Source organism: Tenrec ecaudatus, chromosome 14, assembly GCF_050624435.1.
Source record: "Tenrec ecaudatus isolate mTenEca1 chromosome 14, mTenEca1.hap1, whole genome shotgun sequence".
Classification (NCBI taxonomy): domain Eukaryota; kingdom Metazoa; phylum Chordata; class Mammalia; order Afrosoricida; family Tenrecidae; genus Tenrec; species Tenrec ecaudatus.
Genome location: NC_134543.1, coordinates 73,218,168 through 73,235,667, shown reverse-complemented (window position 1 = coordinate 73,235,667; position 17,500 = coordinate 73,218,168).

Below are 17,500 nucleotides of genomic sequence, written 5' to 3'. Positions count from 1 at the left end.
GGTGGGTTTAAACTGCCAACCTTTGGGCTGGATGCCATCAGGGTCCCTATAGATGCTACCACACAGGATGGCTTTCTCTCAACCATCAATGAAAAGACTGCTTTTTCATGAAGCTCCACAGATCACCGACATACTTCTGTGTGTGTCCATTTGGTCATCAGAAGGACTCTCGCTTTCCACCGGTGGTAACTCTCTACGAGCCCTGAGAAGTAAGACTTGAATTGTAACAGGTCTCTGTCCTCATTTTTGCTCAAAAATTACCTTACACATCTACAAGCCTTCTTGGTAAACATTGAGAGAGACATGAGTTCTCGGGGTCCTCTGAGTCCCAGGAAATGTGGAGGTTTGGTGGATGATGTTTTGAGTAGGCAAAAGGCTCCGTGTTAAACATGGACTTGAATGTGGCTCACTTCTCAATTTGAAAATTCAAGAATTTGGGAGGACGTGGGAAGCAGAGCACCTCAGATGTATGAGCTACCTGTAAGGAAAGGAGACTGCGCGGACCAGTCGATACCATAAGTATATGTTTAGAAGGCCACAAGGAACTAGTTTGCCTGAGCGCTAAATTTAAGCACAGAGTGCTAAGTAAAAAATAGAGAAATAGATGATTTGGGCGGTTCATCAGAAAGTATATGCGATAAGGGAAATCCCTGAAAGCTTCTCCAAAGGACACTTTTCCACCTCACCTAGTCCTGGACCAGGTGGTGGCCAAAGGACTCATCGGTGATGTAATTAGCTTACAGATGGAGGCTAGGCCTTGAGGCATTTGAAATTCAACTGATTAGAATTGCTTAAGCCTGAGTTTCTGATACAACAAACAAAGAAAGAGGAAAAAAATAAACAGTTACCATCACCTCAGTTTTGACTCCAGGCAACCCCCGAGGTATCCCAGTAAAACTACGTTTCCCAGAGCCTTCCAACGGCTGATGAAAAAAGTAAACTAAGTCAGGAGCCCTTTCTTCCAAGGCCCCACAGGGTAAACTCAGACCTCTAATTTGGGGGGTTGGGTGAACTGGGGTGCCCTCCTCAGCCGCTGCCTCTCAGGGAGTTCCAGCTAGTGCCCGGCACCTGCCCCGGGGCCCCTGTGTGCCCTTGTTACTTTCACAGAGGTTCCAGACGCAGACTCTCTCAGGAGGCAGCATGCTGATGTGCTTCTGGAAACCAGCCCCGGAAGACCCAGACAAGTCACAGGCTCCCTTACACAACCACTCATGGCGACAGTTCAGTCTCCTTCTGCATGAGGCTGCAGTGGCCCGGGGAGCTACTCAGTGGCCGTTGACCACAGCCACCAGTCCTAGTGACGATGTCACTCAGATGCACTTTCTCGCTGACTTTACCAGGAGGACCCGGGCAAACAGATTTTCAAAAAGGCTCTTCACTGTCATATATATATTTTTTTGGCTCTGCATCTTGAAAGCTACCTGTGATGCATCTGTGGGTGTGATGGCCATGACAGGCCACTGTGTGGGCTGCGGTGCTCTGGCCTGGGCGGTGGCCTCTCGACATCCCTGGCCTGGGTACCAGCATCCTGTAGGGGTGGCTTTCTGGTAGCTGTCTGGCACCCATTCACTTCACCACCCTCCACAATCCCATTTTCAAATGATTATTTTGAAGCAAGCCGATCGCTCTGCATTAAAAGGGTTATGAATTTTAACCTACTACCTAGGAGGAAACTTAATAGCAAAATCTAGCTTCTGAGAGGCGTGATAAGGAAAATGATTTTTCGCCTATTCTGACTTCAGCCTCAGAACATCCATAGTTAAACATTAAGCAATAGTAATTGAAACGAGGTAGAATGCAAATCGGAAGAATGGGTTAATTTATTTTATTTGATGGGGTTGGGGGAGGAAGTAGAAAGCAAATGTTTGGAAAATGATGATGGCAATCACAAATGTACAAATGTGCTTGGTACAATGGATGTATGTATGGATTGTGATAACAGCTATAAGAGCCCCCAATAAAATTATTATTTTTTAAATGGGTTAATTTAAATAGCTCCTCTCTCCCTGAAAACAAATGTGGAAGCCTGCCATTGCTCCTTATGGCCTCCAGGTGGTGCTGTTTACCTAGACATGGAAAGCAGGAGCCCAGCCCAGCTCCTTCCTTGAGGCGCACCTCTGGACTTTGCCCAAACCCAACCTGCCTCCTGCACCCCCCCTCCCCTGTCCCCCGGAGTCTTTTCAGTTTCTACAGATGTGTTCTTTTAAATTGCCAATAACACTTTATAACCTCTGGTTGAAAATTTGCAAGATTATTGTGATGTGTGCATCTTGGCTAAGAATCTTTCTTTATGTGCTGGACATACCTTCAGTATGATCATTGTCCGCTCCTCCTTGACCCTTACTGGCTACTTAGCACCCAGGCTCAACCACAAACAGTCGGGCTGTCAATAGACCTGCCCAGCTCCCTCTAAAACGGCCGGGTGACTTAAAAATAGATGTCTAGTTCAGCTAACGCAACTCCGCGGCATTCTGAGTAGAGAGAGCCTGTCTTTCCCTGGGCAGCGCTTCTGTCCCGGTCCGGTGAGGGTTCCCAACGGACCTGACCTGATTGATGGGCAAGGGGGTGCCTGTCAGATACCAGCAATGGTTTGATGTTTTGAAGTCACCTTTACCATGACACCCTGAAATCCAATCCAGATACCTCAGAAATGTGTTGCTGGGGACACGGGGCTAAGCAGGCATCATAAGCAATTTCTTCCCATTTATGATAGTTACCTGGGCCAGGCAAAGATGGAGCCTCCGTAGGAGTGCTGTGGTACCAGTTTCTCCTCCAGTGTAAGGCTGGGATTTTTAGTACTGGCTCTTAAAGCATTACCTACTGACATTTCTTTCTTGCCCCGTGTGCCCCCCCCTTCTTCTCTCACCAGGGGTTCGTGAACAAGCTGGCGGAGTTCATTCACTGGTTACACGAAGCTACGGAGAGCACGGAGAACTGGGCGCCGCCCCGAGCAGAGACGGACAGCCTGAAGTTGTACTTGGAGACCCATTTGGTAGGCGAGCTGGACTGGCTCTTGGCTCTTGCTTTCCGTGACGGAAGGGTTTTGTTTATGGAGAATATACATTTTATCTCTCAGAGGTCACCATATGTTAATGAACCTAAGCTTTCATGGGATAAGTTGCCCAAGCTTCACTTTTATAGGCATTTCAATTAATACTATGACAGCCCTAATCCTGTGTTGCCAACTATTTTTTAGTCTCTCTCTCTTCCCCCTCCCCCGCACCCTCTCCCCCGCCCCCCCCCACCCCCCCGCACGCTTGCATGCACTCTTTCTCTCTCTTTTCCCTCCCAGAAAGGTAAGTACTTTTTAAAATACAGCCTAGGAAATTTCACTGGAACCTTGCTCTCCGAAGCAATGATGGAAGGGTTTCCGCCTTCTTAAAATGAATAAATAAATAGAAGATATAATTTTTGATGACCGTTCTAAGCTTTTTAGAATTCTTGTAAAATTAATGAACCCCTCATTATCAAGAGGGTCTGCTTTATCTGTTCTACACTGGGTTATTTTAATAAAATATTTAAAATGATGATCTCCATCATTTTTGCTGCTATGTAGGCTTCTCAGCATCTCATTACTATACCTGTCACTGCCCTCGCCCCTGTGCACGGGGAAAACCGTGGTGGGGAGTGGGAAACACTTGGCTGGATCTGTTTCTGAATACGTTAGAAGCAAGAATGATAGACTGGGGGACATTTGATGAACCTCATGAGGTTTCCACTGAACGCTTCAAATGGCCGATATCAATTAAGAAGGGGTGGAAACCGAGTAGTGGAGTGTGCGAAAGCATGAAGGCAAAGCACGTTGTCACAGGAAATGAAAATTCAAGCTTTAAGGGTCTCATCTTCATTCCTTTCACTGATAGCGTAAAATTGATGAAGGCAATGAACACGAGTCCTGGGTACCCAACTGTGGGGCTGACTTCCTGCCCCTCTCACACACTCCGAATGTGGATGGAGTAAACAATCTGTGGGTGTCCTGCATAGACCGAGCTCACCGGGATCCAGACCTGCTTTGTTTTGGGTGTGTGTGTGTGTGTGTGTGTGTGTGTGTGTGTGTGTGTGATGTTAAATATGAGGCAGATGAGAGAGAGAGAACATGGATGCTTTGGTTCTTCCATATGTTTCATCCTGCAAGAAAAGTCTGCCCAGCCTCTTGCTCTGCGCCCCTGCCTGGCGGATACCGCAGACCGCGGAAGCTGGCTGCCATGAGGAGTGTTGTATTGCTTCTCTGCAGAGACCTGAGTTGATGAACTATAAAAATGCCAGTGACCCCCACCCACCTCTCTCGTACAAGGATTTTTAAATACTGCCCTTCGTACTCAATTCTCTGTTGAGTAGAGTCTCATTTTTTAAGAAAAGAGGGCATTTCATAATAGCAAGACAAAGATATTCAGTGCTTTATAATGTAAATTGTATTAATTAGAATGTCAGCTTTTCACTGGCATTGTTCTGACAGAAATTCTAATCTGTATTTAAACAGGAGTATATGAACTTTATTTCACATTAAGTGCACTGTCCTACTTTCTCTTGATTTAATATTTTGTTTTTGAGGTCTCAGGGGGAGGGGGGGCATAAAGCATCCTTTAACTCTAGGCTAGGAAAGTATGCCTCTTAGGAAGGTGAGTGAAGCACCTATTTGTCACCAAATTGCCCCCTGATTTTCACACTCCTGTATGAGCATTAGGGACCAGACATCCCTGTCTGGTTTCTGTCTTTCTCAAGCCCCACACTGTCACCATCACCAGGGATCTTCTGCCAGAAGGGGATGGTGGTCCACGTCTGCACAACCCACTGTGGAAACCGCTGCCCACGTGTACCTATTGAGCGCTTGAAAGATGATTAGTGCAATTGAGGAATGTATTATTATTCATCGAATTTAAGTTAACTTATATTCGCATTTAAATACACTCTACTGGACAGCAGAATTATAGCTTTGAAAACTGAAGAATTCTATCCCACCACAAACAAAAACAAAGTAAAACACTGCTATCGGGTTGATTCTGACTCACTGTGACCCTGTATGAGACAGTAGAACTGTCCCACGGGGTTTTCAAGGCTGTACGTCTTATCCACACAGGTTTTTCTCCTGTGGAATGGATGGTGGGTTCAAACCACTGACCTTTTGGCTAGCAGCCAAGCGCTTTCATGAGTGTGTCCCCAGGGGTTCTCGGAGGGGATCGGGCCATGCTGCAGGCATCCTACCTGCCCTGTCCTGTGAAAATCACTGGGGCAGAATGAGGGCAGGGTCGAAATCAGGAACAAAGGGGCTTGCTTCAGGTGTCTGTCTTTCGAAGAAGAACCTTGTTTCTGCCTAATGGATCCTTTCTGGGACGAGCTTTCTCTAACATGTCTGATGATATTACACGGAATAAAGGTAGCACAGGAACATCTTTATTTCTGCCCTCGAAATCGTGACTGAATAGAATCTCCAGCCTCACCCACCCGATGTTAAACCACAGTCTCCGGATTGGCTTCTGGACTTTGGTAATGCAGAACCCTTGCTAAAGGCCTGAGACACATGGAGGGATTGCTACTGTCCATAGACTCTCAGACTCACTGTCAGCGAGGCTGCATCAGGGTAACTGTTCAGAGTTCCTGTCATGCTCGTCCAGGAGCCCTGGGGGCGCTGTTGGGTATTGCTTGGGCTGCTAACCTCCAGGCCGATGGTTCAAACGGGAGGCTTCCATCCTCATGAAGATTTACAGCCTTGGATCCCTACCCAGGCTTGGGCTGCTATGAGTCAGAATCAACTCATGGGCAGGGCCTGGGTGAGGCTCTTAGATTGCATCTATCTGTTACACATCAGCAGCCTCTTGCTCAAGGACCGTCTGAGCACGTTCTGATGTTCCCTGTCCAAGCTTGGATTTACAAGGTTCTCCTGATCAGTCTGATCATTTGCATTCTTCATTAGGTGCCTTCAAGAAAATGTACATGTGTGCCGAGCGAGGCTGACTCCTTGTTCCCCGCGCCTGTGTGAGCGAGCTAGTGGCATTTGCAAAATTATCCAATATGTCGAGCTGGCTAGAGGAGTTTCTTTAAACATCCTTCTGTGTTCTATAAATTTAACATTAAATCAACAGACGCACAAGCTCCCGGGGTCAGAGTTTCTGCCAATTTAATAATGTGCTCGAGTACTCAGCACCCTTTGAAATTTACTGTACAGAAAAACAAATATAAAAACAATCACCAAAGTTGTACATTTATATTTTGATACTTAATTCAATTATTTTCCATGAGGTAACCAAGGGTTTTCACCAACACGAATCAATTAAAGCTTCACAATACTTTCATGAGCGATATGAAGGAGCTTTATTTTAACTGCAAGGAATACTGTGAAATTGCGATGATACATCAATGATTTTCCATGATAATTAATCATCTGCTTGCAACCTGGCTGCTCCTTTCAAAAATACAATTCCTATCTTCTTAGAAAATGACATTTTCAGGAAAATGTCACCCAGGAAAGGTATTTTGCACGGAGTGAACATATCGAACATGCCTTTCTTTGAAAACCATTTTCTAAACAGCGCGGAATAAAAGTTCTGACACTTCTCTCTCACTTCTGTCCTCTCCCTGCTAATTTTTTTTACATCATTTTCAAGATAGGATCGATAGAAGTACAATACACTGTACAGGTTCCGATGGAAAATGTTGATGTTTTCGTAAACGTATATATCTATTAGGTCCTCATCACAACGAGGATACTGAACATATCCTTCAGGCCCCAAAGAATCCTCACGACACTCTGAAATCTCTCTCCCCACTTGATTAATTTACTTAGATTTGCAATCAGAGTGAGGGTGATCATCCTTACCCAGCACACATCAGGCTTACGTCACGATTGGTTTGCACTTTCTAGAATTTTATAGAAATGGAGTCAAATAAGATGCACTTAAAAAAAATCTGGTGCCTCCTCCTGCCCCCCACCCTACAAAGCATGGTTATTTTGAAAGGCATTGTGCATTGCGTGTATGAATTTCTCAGTGCTTTTTAGTGGCTGAGTGCCATTATATGGCTAGCCCATGTTTGTTTATTTAAAAAGCAACATAACAGACCAACCACATCCTCTCCCAGAAATTCCATTACATTGTCATTTGCTCTTGAAAAGATACTACCACTCTCCCAAATCATTTTCCTGCATTCCTTCCTCATCAAGTGAGCACCATATCATGCGCAGTACTTCACAGGGAAACAAACCAGAAGTCTGTTTGTCGTTTTTGAGGGCCACCAGTCTGGTATCAGTAGGAGAAAGCGAAGTCAGAGACCAGGCAGCTATGCAGGAATCCGAAAAGAGAACCAAGCACAAGGACGGGGGCTTAAATTGGGGAGATAAATTTGCATGAGCAGCACCCCTTCTTGGTGAAACCTCAGCTTGTCCCACCGAAACAGCCTTGGAAACACATCATTCCGTTTGAAAAATGAGGCAACCTGGGGGCAGAGGGTGGCTGAATCCAAGGCCATAGGGAACAAGCACTTTCCAGGTGGTAGGAATACAGGAGAAATGAGCTTGACCCTTTCCTTTCAGAGGCTGGTCATCTAAGAGTGGTGGTGGTCAGTCCTCTGCAGACCAAGGAATCAGTCCATTTCCATAAAGACTGACAGCCATGGGAACCCCATGGGACCGTTCTAGGCTGACCTATAGGGATGCTGTGATGCAGAATGAGTGGCAGTGAGGTGTCTGTTGGTTTGGTACAGACCCACAGGAGTCCAGGTGTGGTGCAGTCGACATTCTCAGCTGCTGATTGAAAAGCTGCAGGTTCAAGTCCACCCAGAGGGCGTCATGAAAGAGACAGAAGTTAGTGTAGTACCATTTTGATCTGTAAACATTGAAGAGTCAGTGAAGTGCTCTTAGGGGTACATGGAAGAGTTTTATATGTTCTTCCTGGAGGGAGGGGAGGGTTCTTTGAGGTATCGCTGTTATAGACCTGTATATGATTTTGTTGGACAGAGAGATGCGCAAGAGGAATGGATGAGCCTTGTGGATAGAAGTAGAGAGATGTGACACAACCTGGCACAGCTCAGACCAGATGGTGACCTTGAAGATGAGGACCTCTGGCAAAGAGCATTGAATGGCTTCCCAGAGAACGAACTTTCCGGTTTGGCTCTATTTGAAGAAAGGAGCGTGATATGAATCCACCGTAAATCCCACGAGGGTTGTGAGAGCAGGCTCTGCCTGGCACATCTCGCGGGAGCTCAGTGAATAGTTTGAGATGACCTGGGTCAGATCTGGGGCTTAGATGAGAGAAGAGCTTTGTGTTTCCTGGAAAATGGATATGACTATTGTGTCTGAAGGATATGCTGGTCCAGGCAAGCTGTTATTACTAATATTTTTATGTGCTCTTTGACTAACCAGTCTACGGATATGACCCCCCAACACCAATGGCAAAGAAAGGAAAAGAGTGAACTGGTAGGAAAAAAAAAAAATCAGCCTCCTGGGTCCTTCCAATGACCAGTTCTTCTCCCTGGAAGTAACCCCCGTCCCGGCTTCTCGCCCGTGCTTAGAAACAAAAGCATGTGCTCATATGCACTTAACTTTGTTCCCTTAGTTTATAAGATCAACCACGCCAATGGGAGTTGCTAGCCACACTGACCTTGTTTAGGAACACGCTCTCATGTGTGTAACCAGTCCTGCACTCACAGCGCTTCAGTGACTGTTTGTGAGTAGTCAGGTCTTGCACAGTGTCAACTAGGTACTGAGAATAAATGTCCGACACGTGCATTTTATGTCGGAGGTATCTTTTTTCTCCTTCCGGCTTCATCCAAGTTGGTATGTCTACTCTCTGGTGAGTGACTTACCCTCCCTTTAAAATTTTGGTGTGTTGCCAAATTGCCCTGGATAGATGATACCAGTTCATATCCCCACCCTGCCACCAGCAACGCATGGTGCCCGCCTGTCTCTGCGCACCCATGCCAGCAGAGAATTCACCTTTCGGTTGATTTGTGTCCCACTGATCATTACAAACGCCCTTTCCCAATAGTTTAGTTTGTACCCTTGTATTTTAAGTGGAGCTGAGTGTTTTTCCATATGTTGAGGAGGGGCCATTTTTATTTGGACATTGAGAACCGTCTGTTCATGCTCTTAGCCGATTTTACAAAGTACATCACCAGTCACTAGTGATTTGCAGCAGCTTCTTACGTACTAAGAAGCTCCATTCCTTTCCTGTGATAGGAACAGAAAACATATCAGTCGGGACTATTGCAGGAGGGTGGGGGTTCTGACCCAAAAGGACTACCATTTGAGGAATTCAGCGTTTGGCAGAACTTGAAAGGCTCGCTGATAAACGCCTAACGCTCTCCTTCCCCCTGGGGAAAGGCACGCTCTGGGGCCCAGTGCCGGAAGGACCAGTGTGTCCTAAGGGGTGTGTGCACTCAGCTGGGATTCAGGCACCCCCGGAGGGACAGGCCCAAGATCAGAGAGGGATTCCAGGAGGCAGTGAGGTGGGGCTTTCATAAGAAAGGAGAAGAGTGGATGGATAGATTGGCGAAGGAGGGAATCTGCTAGGGAGACGTATCAACAGTTTGCTTTTGTCTAGTTAGGAGCTTTGTGACACACTTCGGGCTCATCTGTCGTGGTCTTCTGGGGCCATGGAAGTTGTTGAAGAAAAGCTCAGGGGGCCTGGTTCCTCCATAGCTGATGGAGGCCTGGGCAGGTGTTAAAGGGAGAGGAGGGGATGAAAATTGCTGAAGGCCTTTCTGTGTGTGGTGGGGCTCCAGGGCCGCTCTAGGTCTGTAAAACTCGGTGTAAGTGAAAGGGACGAGATGCATTGATGTGGGAGAGAGGGGGAAGAGGCCACAGAGCAGGGACCCTGGAGGGCGAATGCCCAATGTGGAGAAAGCTGTCTTCCCTTCAACTACTGCAACACACTTCAGTTAGAAATATTAAATTAAACTCACTGGAAAATAGACTGTATTAGAGAAAATGAAATTCAAAGTAGTAAGCCTTGCCCACCCTCTTTGGATCTTTCAAAAATACAGATAGTTATACATTGTGAGAATTTTTAATTCATGCTATGCATACTATTCAACACGTTGTATCTAAACATTCATCGTTACATGGAGATCTACTGGACACTTAATATTTTATTCGGGATAAAGATGAGGATTTCTACTCTTATGAAAGAGTTGTGGTCTCAGAAACCCATAGGACCAGTTCTACACTGTCCTGTAGGGTGACCCTGAGTCGGAATCGATCGGAAGGCAGTGAGTTTGGTGAGGGTCTTTTATTTTTTCTTCATGTGTGAGTAGAAGCATTGTCTACTCTAGGATAAAACAGACTCCCTTTTAGTGGGACCCCACAGTGGCTGCTGGCAGGGACACTCACAGGTCTAGGAGGAGGCTCTATTGCAGTTAGGCCTTGCCAAGCATGTCCTCACCGATAGAGACACCTCCTGTGCTAACACCATGTGAAACGCCGCCCTTTCCGGCACCATCCTCACAGTCTTTGCTGCGGTTGGCAAGCTCATTATTGCAGCTCCTGTGTCCTTTCAGAGAGGACAGCGGGGATAGAAGGGCACCATCTAGGTATTCTGGTCTCAGGATAGTGGAGGTTGGGTTTCACCTGGTCCCTTAGGCCTTTGGATGAATGTTTTTTTATTTTTTTTTATGTGTCTTTCGTTTTCTTCATGCTCGTTTTCTCTAGACAGGGAGGGACCAAGAGTTGAGCCTTAGGTGGCTGCTGACAAGCTTTTCAGAGTTTTCACCAAAGTTGGGTTAAGAATATTATCCTCATGGACTGTGTGATGTCAATTGACCTTGGCGTCCCCAGAGACTATAGCCTTGAGCCCCCCAAGTCTAGGGATTCATTCTCTCGAGGGATTCGTTTATAGATAAGAGGTTTTCATAATCTTGTCCTGTGTACTCAGTGAGACTCATGCATACACATAGCATGTATGAGTGTCTATGTAGAACTTTCCTCTATCAAACTTGTTGGTGGGTGTAGTCCCACTCACCTTCGCCCCTTGTTCATTCTCTGTAGGTGCCACTCACAGGTTATTGCTATCACTGCTGCTGCAGCCATGGGTATGTGACAGTGTTGACCTTTGCTCCCTCACTCCCAGGCTCTTCCTTCACCCGAATTCATTAGTGCCGCCCCTGGCCGTGTACTGCCACCCCTTCCCCTGAAGCAAAGGGGTCCCCCCAGCTCGTGCTTTGCCCTTCTTTCCCTGCCACTGCCGATAACCTTCGAGGGATGTTTATTTCTCTGTGTCAACAGTTTCTTGACCTTTGACAGCAGTGGTTTCGTATGATACTTGTCCTTTTGAGGTAGACCGGTTTCCCTCAGCATGTTGCCTTCTAGTCCCTCCATGTTATGAGGTGCTAGCATGTTCTTCGCTGTTCTTGGACATTGCGTAGCAGCGCCCTGGCGGGTGTGGACCGTAGTAGCTTATGCATTCATGCGATGGTGAGCGCTTAGGTGGTTTCTGTCATTTTGCCATTGTGAGCACTGCAATGAACATGTTGTTGTCAGGCGCCATCCCATGGCTTCATCATGGCAACCCGACGCACAGCCGAGTGAAACACTGTTCCATCCTGCGCTGTCCTCACAGCGGTTCCTATGCCGAGCCCATTTGTGCAGCCACTGTGTGGATCCATATCGTTGGGGGGCTCCCTCATTTCCACCGCCCCTCCACTTACCATGCTTGATGTCCTTCTCCTGACATGTCCAAAGTCTGAAAGGTGAAGCCTTGCCATCCCTGCCTCTAAGGAGCACTCTGGCCTTACTTCTTCCAACACAGACCAGTTTGCCCTTTGAGCAGCCCATGGGACTTTCAATCTTCTTCTCCAGCACCGAGTTCAAAGGCAGCAGTGAGCACTGATCTGCATATATCGGCTTGTGCCATGGCTCTTACAAAGGGGCTTCACAAAGCTTGTGGGGAAATCCCATTATCTTTTAAGCCCACATGCCCACGAACATTTTGGAATACTCTCAGGTAAGGAGTAGTGGGATTGCTAGATCACATGAAAGTTCTAGTTCCAACTTTTTCAGGAAGTACCGTGCCATTTTCCACAGTGATGACCCAGCTCCACCTCTGGAACTTGCTCTGACTGGTGAGCCTGGTCTATTTTCAGATGTTGAGTTTTGTTTTGTATTTTTCTCCCACTCTAACAAGGGCCTTCCAGAGCAATTGGTAGTGGTCGCTGGGCACCATCTAATTCTTCTGGTCGTAAGGTCACGGAGACTGGTGTGTATTTGCTCCATTAGTCCATGGGACTAATTATTTCCATGAGTCTATGATTCTCATCACTCTTCTTTCCTCTGACAGAAAGAGCTCAATAATGACATCTTGGCTGGCCACTTTTAAGTTTTTAAAGATCCCAAGCACTACTGACCCAAGTAGAATGTAGAACGTTGTAGTTTGGGGCTGGTTTATGCTGATTCACATGGTGTCCTAAGGTAGTGCCTCCTTGAACTGACTTGTTTTTTTTAGGATCGGTCCCTGTAGATTGTTCATTTTAGGATCAGTCCCTGCAGATTGTTCATTTTAGGATCGGTCCCTGTAGATTGTTCATTTTAGGATCGGTCCCTGTAGATTGTTCATTTTAGGATCAGTCCCCGTAGACTGTTCATTTTAGGATCGGTCCCTGTAGATTGTTCATTTTAGGATCAGTCCCTGTAGACTGTTCATTTTAGGATCGGTCCCTATAGACTGTTCATTTTAGGATTGGTCCCTGTAGACTGTTCATTTTAGGATCAGTCCCTATAGACTGTTCATTTTAGGATCAGTCCCTGTAGACTGTTCATTTTAGGATCAGTCCCTGTAGATTGTTCATTTTAGGATCGGTTCCTGTAGACTGCTCATTTTAGGATCGGTTCCTGTAGACTGTTCATTTTAGGATCAGTCCCTGTAGATTGTTCATTTTAGGATCGGTCCCTGTAGACTGTTCATTTTAGGATCAGTCCCTGTAGATTGTAGCCACAGGTGACACCTCGAAAAACAAACAAACAAACCAAGCCCAGGTTCACTGCCATTGTAGTCTGACTCATGGTGACACTGGAGGAGAGAATAGAACAGCCCCTTTGGATTTTCGATGCTTTAAATCTTTACAAGAGTAGACAGCCTTATTTTTTCTTGCAGAGCAGCTAGTGGATTTGAACCTCTGCCTTTGTGGTTAGCAACTCAATGCATAATCCACTATGCTACCAGTGCAGCAAAACCCCAAAACTGTTACAGAGAGCCTGGGCACCCATGAAGGGTTTGAAATTTCTTCCTTCTAGAGGTGAGACCCAAAGTACTGATCATGCATCTGGCTACTGACCTCCTCAGTACAGATACTTGCATGCATTTACCATTTATATTTGGAATTCCATGTTATATGATATTTTTGATTAAATAGCTTTCATCCGTATCATGGAAAAAAAACAACAAAAAACCCCCCACAAACCCACCACAATGTATTTCTTAAAGAGATTTTAATCATACTAGAAAACTTCCTAGAACACCTTCAGCTATTTTTCTTCCCCTTGGCCTCCTGTCTCTACCTCTGCTCCATTTTTCATGACTTGAAGTTAAAAAATGACAGTGTTTCCACCCCACCATCCCATCTTGGTGCCTACCTCTTCCACCTACCTGTCTAGGTGGAGAAGGCAGGCAGTCATGGCCCCAGCAAGTGGGGCTTCAAAAGACCAGCTGCTGCCAGGTGGCTGTGCCTCTGAGCTAACGGGAGACAGTCAGACTTCAAAAGCCCGAGCTGTGTGAGTTTGGCCAGCCAGTCCACCTCCTCCTTCGGCCTTGCTGAGTGGAGCTGAAAGCTTCACAGGAGCTTTGAAGTTCCATTTGCTCATCCCCCTGGACTCCCATCAGCTTAAGGTGAGTGGCCGGAAGTTTAGTAGGGAGAAGTGGCATGACTTCGTTTTGTGGGATTTGAAAGACTCAAGGGCATGAGTTACTTCTTCAGATGGCTTGGGAATGGAAGGCTCTGCTCAGTTGTCAAGAATTTGTAGACTGGAGACATTTGAACTTGACGGTGTGTGGAGATGCGGCCTGTGACAGCACTGAGCCATGTTTCTTTGCGCATGGCCCTCTGATTGTGTGAATTTGAGACACAAAAGGGTCATGCCTTTTAAGTCAGAAAGGATCTCTGACGTATTCAAAGTACCTAGGAATGCACTCCCCGCCTCCCCTCCCAACATAGCTCAGCTTAAGGTTTGGGGGACCAAAGTATCAAGCACTTCTCATCACTGTGAAACTTACTGGCGCCCAGACGTTTAACTGAGTTCTTGCTTTCGTCCATTCAGGCTATAAGCCTGTTTTCTATTGGAATGCTAAGGAAAAGCTGTACTCAGGAAGCATTTGCTCTTGAGGGTGGTGGTCTGCTTTCCCCCAAGAGGCCTCGACAGAGCCTTAAAGAGCCTCAGAGGCTTTTGCCCAGGCCTGCCCGGACTGCCTGGACCTCGACCTCGCTCGGAAGAGCCAGAGTGCAGACGCACCCACACAGTCAGCGTATGTAACTAACGTTATAGGTGGCATAGTCCGTTAAGATACATGTTTCTTTCCTGAAACAGACCTTCCCATTAGTCGGCAAAGTACCTCCCTCTCTGCCTAAGGTCGTGTGACGAGCCTGCAAGCCTTCTGCGTGCGCGAATGCTGCTTCCCCGTGAGCCAGTCATGTCTATTTTCCGGGGGGACCTGAGGCCTGGTGGGCTGGGCAGCTCAAGGGTTCCTGGAGAAGTTCATGGTCTCCTCTCCCACCTTTCCCCCACCCCCTCGACTGCTGACTGCCACCTCCTTGAGGGACAGCGTGCTTTCTGTCAATCCCAGAGGTGTGCCTGGGACACGTAGGACAGGGACTGGAGAGAGCCGATAAATGAATGAAGGTTTGTGAAAGCGTCCTTCGCCCACCCGAGACAGCAGCTTCGACCTAATGATATAGAGCACCAAACGATTGCCAAGCAGGCTGCAGGGCCCACTGTCCCCTCCACCCTGGACAAACCCCACCGAGCCCAGTGGCAGAGACTCTGAGGACTGACGGCCACTGGACTGTTGGTGAAAATGGTAGACTTCTGGGATGGTTTCCCCTCAGTTCTTGCTTCTCAAGGCAGAAAGCATTCATGTGGCAGAAGCACTTCTGTAAATGCAAGCAGCTTCTACGTGAGAACGGGAAGTTTTGGGGAGCGCCGTCTCTAGAGGGCACGGGCCACCCCGGCCGGGCGAGGGTTTGAGACTGAAAATGCCCGGGGGTTGGGAAGAGCATGAAAACAAACAAGCACACACGTGGAAAAGAGCTGCAGAGGGGAGGCCTCGGAACCCAAAGGAGAGTGCTGGGCCGAGCACACACGCGTGTGCACACGCGCAGAGCCCGCCTGGGGAACTGCAAGGAGACGCCTGCTCCCGGCTTCTGCTTGGCATCCCCGCTCCCCGGGATGGGCATGCTGTAGAGGACTGCTGTTCTGAATGGCTGAGTTCAGCTGCATGTATGGCGTATGCATGACTTTGTATTGCTGGTGTCTAGTGTGCATGCCCAGGTTGACCTTCACCTACGCCTACGTGAACTTGGTCTGCACATGCCCAGCTTTGGATTGTCCTCACAGGTGTCTAGTATGTGCCCGATTTCATTCAAGCCCCTGTATTGTGGCGTGGCCTGCTAGTGTTCCTTTAGTGGAGGCATTCGGTGGAGACAGCCGCTTTCTCCTCAATCTGCCTGCCTGCCTGCCAACAAGACAGACACCTGTCGAAGGAAAAGACAGAGACTGTTCTTCTCTGTGTTTAGGATACAGCTCACCCCTTTGGCAGAAAACAAAGAGCAAATAAAAATGTCAACCCATATTAGAAACGTATCAGAAGAACTTCCACAGGTCAGCACCGCTTCTTCAACAGCTGAAGATGACACGGCATGGCTACATTTACTTCAGTTCATTTTATTTTTCAAAGCAGCCTGGTTTCCCTTCCAAAGTACACCAAGGTGTGGGAGTTTAACACAGTCGGCCCCAGGCACCAAACAATTTTTCCCGTGGAACTAGAGTCCTTCGGGGATTGTCCTAAATCCACATCGGATCCTTAAGCCCCAGCGTTTGCATTGAGACCCGCTCTCAGCAGATGTGTGTGTGAGTAACATCTTCCTGGTGGCTCCACATCTGGCGAGGGGACTGGCTGCACATCAACCCCCCGGGGTAGGGGGAGATTCAGGCTGGCACTGGCCGCCTTTTCAATCAAGGCTCCAGAGCAATGCGTTCTTAAAGGCAAACAATCCCTTTGGGCAGGACTTCTCCTCAGTCCTCCGTTTGTTCTCATGTGGCCACGCAGAGAAGTCAGCGTGAGCATCTGTGTCAGGTGGGAAGGTAGCGTCCAGAGAGGGGAAGGAACTGCCCATACCAAGAGCCACCATCGGCATTCAGGGTCTCTCTCACCTCTCTAATTCTTGCACAAGATGTGAACACGTCTGTCAGAGAAGAATGTCAACCTCAGTAAAGATGCACTTCCCTCCCACAAAACAAGAGCGCCTTTTTTGTTTGCAATGCATCCTGATTTGGTGGAAGAGCTAAATTCACGTTCAAGTGCTTCAAGATGTATTTATTATCTGAGGTTTCCAGAAGAAGTCTCCAGGAAGAATGAGGAATTTTGCCATTAGAACTACGCCCCTCCCCCCACCTTTTAAGACATCATTTGTGTCATGCTACTTTTCTACGAATACTGAGTTCTTTCATTTCTTTTAGCATCTGGAGGTGTGCCGCAGATTGTCATAACGGATCCATCAATGACAAACCTAGCCCCTCTTCACTTTGTTGAGGAGATATGTGTTCACATGTGGTGGTGGCTGACCATTTATTTAATTAGTTAGTAAGTACCAGATGATGAGAGGGTAAAGTTAAATTGATGATTTGGGCTATCTCAGCCAGGGTACAGTTTACATGGCAATTACGCTGGGATCATCTAGGTGTAATTGGCAAGTAATTTTGTAAGCGAAGGAACATGACAGCTCATTTACATGGTGTTCACTGAGCAAAATTCGGGGACATTTATCAACCACTTCTAAGAGAAGAGTAATTGTATCAATATCTCCCAGCATGCTGCAGGAAGTTTGGAAGTTGCAGGGAAGGTTTGGGGTACGAGTCTCCATCCATGAATTCCCTGCGTGTTTGTGAGGCATGTTCTACGCACCAGGCACTCGTCCAGGCACAGAGGATCAAGGCTTTGGGTTTGGTTGTTGTTGTTGTTTTAATGAAAATACAGTTCTACTCTTAGGGAATTCATGGCAGAATGCAATCATATTCGTCACAATAAAACAGTTTCACAGCAAGTGGACATTGGAGCTCTGCATGGAGTATTGCGGATGCCAGAGGACGAGTAAGTCAACTCACTCCAACTCTGCCATCCAGTCCATTCCAGACTGGAGGACAGGCTCTGGGTTTCTGAGACTCAAGGTCTTTATGGGAGTAGAGAGCCTCAGCTTTCTCCAGTGGAGAAGCTGGTGGTTTTGACCTGCAGAACTTGAGAGTAGCTGCCCAACATGTAACCCATTGTGCTGCCGGGGCTCCTAGAGGAAAACAAGAGGGTAGCAAAAG